The 8,879-nt window shown below is 49.1% G+C and overlaps 1 pseudogene; it reads right to left on the reverse strand.

Moving 5' to 3' along the window:
• Positions 1–203: 203 nt before the first annotated feature.
• Positions 204–8,212, reverse strand: LOC105546740 (annotated as a pseudogene).
• Between the last annotated feature and the right edge of the window lie 667 nt (positions 8,213–8,879).

Genomic DNA, 8,879 nt, shown 5'->3' on the forward strand with positions numbered 1-8,879 from the left:
TCGTGTCTCTATGGTGGGGGGCGGGTACATATTAATCCCAGAGGAAGGATTCTCTGCATCATCCAACCCTGTGAGCGCCCTTCAACCTGGAGCCGATGGTGAGGACGGGACAGGAAGGTGCTGCTGCTGGTCCCAAGAGTGCAGAGGGAGAGGGTGGACTCCTCCCACCTCCTGACACACACAGACTTTGTCTCCAGGGAGACTTAGGGGCTGTGAGGGGCTGTGTCCCACATCACTCCCTGCATGGCACCAAACACCACACCCACATTCACAAAGGATGCCAACCCATCAAAACCCAAGGATTTAGTGTTTTCTGTGGCACAGGCAGGAAAGGTCTGGTTTGCTGCAAAAGGTCATCTTAAAACACCAGAGCAAGAACTGAATATGACAAGCAGAGCACACACAATGTCCGTGCAAACACAACCTCTTAGGACTTGGTCTTAATTAAAATATAAAAGGAGGCCGGGCTCGGTGGCTCATGCCTATAATCCCAGCACTTTGGGAGGTCGAGGTGAACAGATCACTTGAGTCCAGGATTTCAAGACTAGCCTGGGCAACATGGCAAAACCCTGTCTCTACAGAAAGTACAAAACTTAGCCAGGTGTAGTGGCATGCACCTGTATTCTCAGCTACTCTGGAGGCTGAGGTGGAAGGATTGATTGAGCCCCGGGAGATGGAGGTTGAGCCACAGTGGCACCACTGCACTCTAGCCTGGGTGACAGAGTAAGATCCTATCTCCAAAAAAAAAAGGAATAAATCAGACTTCTGCACGTACACCTATTTCCTTTTCCATTTACTGATTTCATAGTCTCCATCCTACTGACCCACAAGAACCCTCTGCACGGGCCCCACCTGGAGTGCCTTCTCTAGCTGAAGAGGCTTCATCCTCATGGCTGCACTCAGGCAGGCTGTTCTTGAGCCCATCTGTAGAGACACAAACATCAGCAGAAAGGTGATTCCAGAAAGTTACTCACCCAGCTCTTCTACTCTGTGTGCAACCACGTGGAGGACACAAGGTCCCCTGCTCTGTCCTCTGTGTCCTCAGATTCTCCCTGTGCTCTGTGGATTCAGAGGCTGTCAACAAGGCACACTTCACAGTTGAGAGCCTTCAGGTGAGAGGGAGGAGCTGAAGCCATTCCCTTCCAACTTTACACTTCCACTGGACCATTACGGCTCTCACCCGCAGTCCGATAACCCTGAAATTCCAGCTTTGATGCATGTGCCTTGAGCTAGATGAGTTCAGTGAACAGAATCGATGTCAGGCTCACAGAAGCTGCATGACAGAAGGTTCTGGGAGGATGGAAATGTTTTCTGCGGTATAGACATATGGCTACTGTGTACTCAAAGTATGGCTCTGGTGAGGAGGTCCTGAATTTTAAATTTTACTATTTTATTTTATTTTTGAGACAGAGTCTTGCTCTGTCACCCAGGCTGGAGTGCATTGGTGTGATCTCAGCTCACTGCAACCTCCGCCTCCCAGGTTCAAGCAGTTCTCCTGCCTCAGCCTCCCAAGTAACTAGGACTACAGGTGTGCACCAACACACCCGGCTAATTTTTGTGTTTTTAGTAGAGATGGGGTTTCACCATGTTGGCCAAGCTGGTCTTGAACTCCTGACCACCCACCTCGGCCTCTCAAAGTGCTGGGATTATAGGCGTGAGCCACTGCGCCTGGCCTCCACCTGAAACTTGTACAAAACATTTTGTTGACCAAGAACAGTACAGAAATTTTGTCTCCAATATTCAAATATGCATGTCAAGGAGGAAAACAAACTCTAAAGGAACTTTTTAAAAAGGCAACTACCTGAAAAGTTGTGATAAAATATGTATAACATGAAATTTCCCATCGTCATCATTTCAAGTCTTCAGTAATGTTAAGAACCTTCGATTGATGTGTGCTACCATCACCTCCATCATCTCCGGAGCTCCTTCCTCATCCCCACTGAAACTCTGCCTGTTAAAACAGCCACTCCCCTTTCCTTCCTCCCTCTAGCCCCTGCGTCCTACCATACCTAGTATACTTCAAGTATGCCCCTGTATGCTTCACAGAGACACATTCTACTTTGTGTCTCTATGAAGTATACTAGGTACCTCATATAAGTGGAAACATACAATATTTGTCCCTTTGTGTCTGCCTTATGTCACTCAGCATGGTCCTCAAGTTTCATTATGTTGAGCCCTGGGTCCAAACGTCCTTTTTTTGTAAGTTTGAATAATATTCCATTGTATGTACATACCACATGTTATTGATCCCTTCGTCTGTCCATGGATATGAGTTGCTCCCACCTTTTATCTACTGTGAATAACACAGCTATGGACATGGGCGGGCGAGTGTCTCTTTATTTCCTTGCTTTCAATTTTGGGGGGATATATACCCAGAAGTGGAATTGCTGGAGCGTCCCTAGGTATAATTTCTCGAGGAACTGCCATACTGTTTCCTAGAGGGGCGGCGCTATTTTACATTCCCACCAGCAGTGCACAACGGTTCCAGTTTCTCCACATCCTCACCCACATTCGTTATTTTCTGATTTTCTTTGATATTAGTCAATGTAGCAGGAGTGAAATGGTATCTCATTGTCATTTCCATCTCCCTAATGATTAGTGATGCTGAGTATGGAGAAATGTCTGTTCAAGTCCTTTCCTCATTTGCTTTTTTTCTTTTTTTAACGACAGAGTCTCACTCTGTCACCCAGGCTGGAGTGCAGTGGCGCGATCTCGGCTCACTGCAACTTCCACCTCCTGGGCTAAGCAATTCTCCTGCCTCAGCCTCCCGAAGAGCTATTACAGGCACATGCCACCACGCCCTGCTAATTTTTGTATTTTTAGTAGAGACAGGGTTTCACCATGTTGGCCAGGCTGGTCTGTGAACTCCTGTCCTCAGGTGATCTGCCCGCCTTAGCCGCCCAAAGTGCTGGGATTACAGGTGTGAGCCACCGCACCTGGCCTTGCTCATTTCTTAATTTGATTGTTAGGTTTTTGTTGTTGACTACTTTTTTTAATTGAAGTACAATATACATACAGAGAAACCACCAATCTCCAGCGGGCAGCTTGGTAAATTATCATAGAGTGAATATATCTGGACACCAGCCCTCAGATCAAGAAATAGAATATTACCAGAGCCACCCTCCCCCAGAGCACTAAGATAATTGCTATCCTGACTTCTCACCAGATGTTTCTTTTGCTTGTTTTAGAGCTTCACAGAAACAGAATCGTGCAGTACGCATTCATTTGTGTCTGGCTTCTTCTGCTCAGCGTTATGTTGCTGAGATTCACCAACTGTGCATGGCAGCTGTTCATCCATTTTCAGTGCTGTAAGAATTTTACTCTATAAATACACTGAGAGGTACTTATCCATTCTCCTGTTGGAAGCTGGGGCTACTGTGAATTGTGCTGATAAAACACTCTAGTGCACATCATTTGGTGAACACATGTACAGTGCACAGTTCTTTTGGGTCTATGCATAGGAGTGGAGTGTGGGGATCACAGGTGCGGTCTCCTTTAGTAGGTATTACCCAAGGGTTTTCCAAAGTAGTTGTGCTATTTTACATTCCCAAAAGCAGTATATGAAGTTTCAGTTACTCCACATTCTTGCCCAAACTTGGTATCAACAGTGTTTTTAATTTTAGCCATTCTGGTAGGTGTAATATTGGTTTCTCACTATGGTTTAAATTTGATGGCTTACAAGGTTGAGCATGTTTTATATACCTTTTGGCCATTTGGATGTTCATTTGTTCTTTCCTCTCGCTTCCTCCCTCCTCCCTCTCTTTCTTCCTTCCCTTTTTTGTCCCTCTTCATTTATTTCACCCATTGTCCTATCGGTCTGCCAGCTGTTTTCTTAATTTTTAAAAAAATTTTATTTTACTTTAGGCCGGGCCCAGTGGTTCACACCTGTAATCCCAGCACTTTGGGAGGCCGAGGTGGGCGGATCACGAGGTCAGGAGATCGAGACCATTTTGCCTAACACAGTGAAACCCCGTCTCTACTAAAAAATACAAAAAATTAGCCAGGTGTGGTGGCGGGCACCTGTAGTCCCAGCTACATGGGAGGCTGAGGCAGGAGAATGGTGGGAACCCAGGAGGCAGAGCTTGCAGTGAGCCGAGATCACACCACTGCACTCCAGCCTGGATGACAGAGCAAGACTGACTCAAAACAAAAATTATTTTACTTTAAGTTCTGGGACACATGTACAGAACGTGCAGGTTTGTTGCACAGGTAAACATGTGCCATGGTGGTTTGCTGCACTTATCAACCCGTCACCTAGGTGTTAAGCCCCACATGCATTTTTCTTATTAATGTGTAGGAATTCTCTTTATACTCTACCCGTGATTTATCTTTTCACCCTTCTCCAGTCCTGCCTCTTTTTTTTTTTTGAGACAGTCTCACTCTATCGGCCAGGCTGGAGTGGAGTGGCCGGATCTCACCTCACTGCAAGCTCCGCCTCCCGGGTTCACGACATTCTCCTGCCTCAGCCTCCCGAGTAGCTGGGACTATAGGCGCCTGCCACCACGCCTGACTAGTTTTTTGTATTTTTTTTAGTAGAGACGGGGTTTCACCGTGTTAACCAGGATGGTCTCGATCTCCTGACCTCGTGATCCGCCCATCTCGGCCTCCCAAAGTGCTGGGGTTACAGGCTTGAGCCACCGTGCCTGGCCCCACCTCTTTTTTTTTTTTTAAGAGACAGAGTCTCACCCTGTCACCCAGGCTGGAGTGCAGTGGTACAATCATGGCTCACTGCAGCCTCAACCTCCCAGGCTCGAGTGATTCTCCTGCCTCAGCCTCCCAAGTATCTGGAACCACAGGCATGCACCACCACGCCCAGCTAATTTTTCATTTTTGATAGAGACAAGATCTTGCTAAGTTGCTCAGGCTGTTCTCTAACTCCTGACCTCAAGTGATCCTCCCACTTTGGCCTCCCAAAGTGCTGGGATTACAGCATGAGCCACCACACCCGCCCCATCTCTTTACTCTCTTATTGATGAAAAATTCTTAATTTTACTATCACCCAACGTATCAATCATTTTCTTTGGGGATAGTGTTTTGTCTTATTGAGGACATTTTTACATGCCTCCTAAGGAGCCTTAAAAATCTCCATACGCCCACAAAGTCCCACTGTTCTAATGCCTATTTTGTGCTAGAAAATAAATGAGGCACTGTCCCAGAGGCTACGTCTATCTTGTGGGAAAACTGTCTTCATCATCATTTGCCAAGCCAGGATATGATCAGGATGAGGACAATTTCCATGGCTCCCGGCATCTGAAACGCTTCCTGCATTAGAGAGAGTGGGCCTGATGCCACCGTGGGCCAGGTGGGTGCCCCATCCCAGCCCCACCTGCACCCCACAGGGACAGAGCATGAGGAATGGAGAAGCTGTGGTGTCCTTGGGCAGAGCCAGGCCAGACACGTGGTTCTGCAAACAGAATGAGGGTACAGATGAGCCTGCCTGCATCGCCATGGGGCTCCAGGGGCTGCAAGAGGTGGGAGAGAAGCAGGTAGAGGAGGGATCCAGCAGGAAGAAGAGCAGAGCATTCTCCCTGGGAAGGGAGAAGGAAGGACGCACCTTTCGTTTAACAGCTCAGTGTTCCGGGGACCGGAGGTGAGGTCGCACCTGCTGGTTCCACAGCGCCTGTCTCTGGCATGAGTTGTTTAGATGTCAGAATTGGTGAAAAGTTTGAGATTGTCCCAGCTGGTCCAGGAAAGGTAATGGGGAGCTACAAAGCTTGTAGAAGGGCAGTCAGGGCTGTCCTGTGCACAGGGGCTCCAGGGCACATGAGCCACACTGTGGTTAGGGCCAGGCCTCCCAGGAGTGACCCAGACCAGCCTTTTCTTTCTCATTCTCTCACCCTCTGAATTCAAAAGCTTACGCATGCCATGAAAGTTCCACTGGATAAAAAGAAAGTATTTGCCTCCTGGGCTCAGAAATGGTATTAAGGAAATTGCAAATCTACTGACTGTGACAGAAAGCAAATCAGTGGCTGCTTGGGATGGGGTGGGGTGGGAGGGGCCATAGGGAGGGATTCCAAAGAAGCTCGAGGAAGCTTTGGGAGTCGTGCTGCTCTTGGTCTTGACTATTGTCATGGTTTTGCGGGTGTGTACGTGTGTTAACACTGATCAAAAAAGAAATTTTTTTTTTTTGAGATAGAGTTTCACTCTTGTTGCCCAGGCTGGAGTGCAGTAGCGCGATCTTGGCTCACTGCAACCTCCGCCTCCCAGATTCAGGTGATTATCCTGCCTCAGCCTCCAGAGTAGCTGGAATTACAGGCATGCACCACCATGTCTGGCTAATTTTTTGTATTTTTAGTAGAGACGGGGTTTCACCATGTTTGTCAGGCTGGTCTCGAACTCCTGACCTGAAGTGATCCACCCGCCTCGTCCTCCCAAAGTGCTAGGATTACAGGCATAAGCCACCACGCCTGGCCTTGTTCTCTTGTATGTCAGTTACCCCTCCGTGAGGCTGCTAAACATCCTCCCGGCACACACACGCACAGACACACGCCTGCACGCCCTCACGCAGTTTGCAAGGCAGTTGTTCAAATTACACGTTAATCCCTCAAGCGTGCTCATCTTGCTCTCCGAACCTGCCCTCTTGTAGGGTCCATGGTTCTTCCAAGTGCCCTGGTCACAAGGCAGCTGGATCAACACTCAGAGGTACAGAGCAGGGCAGAGTGTGGTCCCTGCATCTGTCTCGCCCCCATGATCTTGACACACAGAGACCTTCCCAGGAGCTGTGACTTGAACTTCACAATCTGCAGGGCCCACCCAGGAGCCGTGTCCTCCTCACAGGCAATGGGATCCCCTCCTCTTTCCACCTGTGTGGGAAGATTGGAAACAAAACATAGAGAACGTGGGAAAAAATAGAGAACGTGGGAGGAAAAACACTGAGGGGATGGATGGGCCACACCTGAGGGTCCCCAGGACAGAGGGAAACACTGAGGGGGTGGATGGGCCACACCTGAGGGTCCAGGACAGAGGGAAACACTGAGGGGGTGGATGGGCCACACCTGAGGGTCCCCAGGACAGAGGGAAACACTGAGGGGGTGGATGGGCCACACCTGAGGGTCCTCAGGACAGAGCGAGGGACGGCTGTTGTTGGGATGATAATTCCACATCTTTGGAGAACAAGAATTCCAGGTAGTTCTCTTCTCTCCAAACAGCGTGGTTATGAGCTAGCTCTCACTCCAGGAGGCTTTAAAGCTTCAGATAACATCTGTAGTATAAAGGAAAACAGGCCAGCTGCCACGGCTCACACCTGTAGTCCCAGCACTTTGGGAGGCCAAGGTGGGAGGACCACTGAGGCCAGGAGTCTGAGACCAGCCTGGGCAACATAGTGAAAGCCCATCTCTAAAAATAATTTCAAAAATGTAAAAAAAAAAAATAGTGGTAACTGTCACAACTAACATATTGTTACAAACAAAAATTTACATGAAGGTGAAAAAAACCAACTTTATTTTATTTTATTTTTTTTAACCAGAACGATGCCTCAGTCTAGGGAGCGGTGTTTCCTCTCCGGAAGCAGCTGAAGCCCCGAGCTGCTGTCCACAGGCGGACGGACTCTCCCGGAGCCCCCAGTGGGCCTCGGCTCCTCCACGTCAGCTCCTCTCTTGTCCCTCTGCTGGTCCACGGGGGCCGCTGCAGCTGGCCAGGTCTCCTGGGAGTCAGAGGGGGCCGTGGGTTCCACCCCAGGGCCCACCTCATCAGCACTGTGCTCTCACCATCTGAGCACCAGCCCAGAGGAAAAGGAGAAAGAAAGGGTGATGCTGATCCCCCAAGCAAAACGGAAACGCCTCCACCTCCCACCCTCCAAAGCACCCAGCAATGGGCCCTGGGCACCGGGGGCCTCACAGGGAGTGTTTGCATCACAGCCAAATCTACAACGTTCCCACGGCGTGTGAGTGGACGCTTCCTCAACACAGGCATGTCCGGCTGCCCCAAGGAATCTCCGGTAATGTCGAGATCTTTGAATAGGAGCAAGGGATCAAGGCCGATGGCATCTCTGAGGGCCTCAGTTTCCATCCATGAGGGCAAGCTCCCCTTTGGGAATCTGGGTTATGGTTCCCGAGATGGGGACAAGAGGCCTCCACTGACGGCGGTATTTACGAAAATCCATCACGTAAACAGGCCTGTGAAAGTCCAAGCAGCACAGCAGCTCACTGGAAAGGTGAAAACTTCTCATCATCACACCCACAGAGATAATGGGGCGGGGCGGGGGCAATCCCATCGCACGTGTGTGCTCTGTGCACTCACAGCCGCCCCTCCTCTGCTCTCTGGCTCCCGATGTGCGCAGTGAGAGGCAGACACCAGGCTAGAATCAGGAGGCCAGCGCCTTGTCCCAGTGAGTTTGGGTCTTGAGACAGTGAGTAGCAAGGGTGCAGAGAGGAAAGGATTTATCGACAAAGTTATCTGACTTTGATTCTCGAGCTCAATAGGGAGAGTTTGAATAACAAGGGACACTGATACTAACACGTTAAACAGAGAAACTGCTTCTCATATTTGATAGGCAATAAATGTCGCATTTATTTATACTTCTAAGCAAAGTCTCATTTTCACTTGCTCATTTTCAGAGAGTGAGAAAGCCCAAGATCTCATGGCCCTTCCCCTTCCTCGAGTTATGGACACCAGGGCCCTGGGGACTGCAGAGCTGGGGAGGTCTCCTGGGAGTCACAGGGGGCCATGGAGGAGAACGGAGGAGAGAATGCTGTTCTTGCGTGTGATTAGGTGGCTGTCAGATCCCCACTCCTACATTCAGTAGGGAGTGACCTTCGGAAAATTATGTAACCTGTCTAAGTCTCAGTTTTCTCATCTGAAAAATGGAGCTGATGGTAATAATCCTCATCCAGGAGAACAGTATTTGTTGATCATCCTCATGGCATTCTTTTTAAGAGCTT

The sequence above is a fragment of the Mandrillus leucophaeus genome, unplaced genomic scaffold (genome assembly GCF_000951045.1).
Source record: "Mandrillus leucophaeus isolate KB7577 unplaced genomic scaffold, Mleu.le_1.0 Scaffold366, whole genome shotgun sequence".
Lineage (NCBI taxonomy): Eukaryota > Metazoa > Chordata > Mammalia > Primates > Cercopithecidae > Mandrillus > Mandrillus leucophaeus.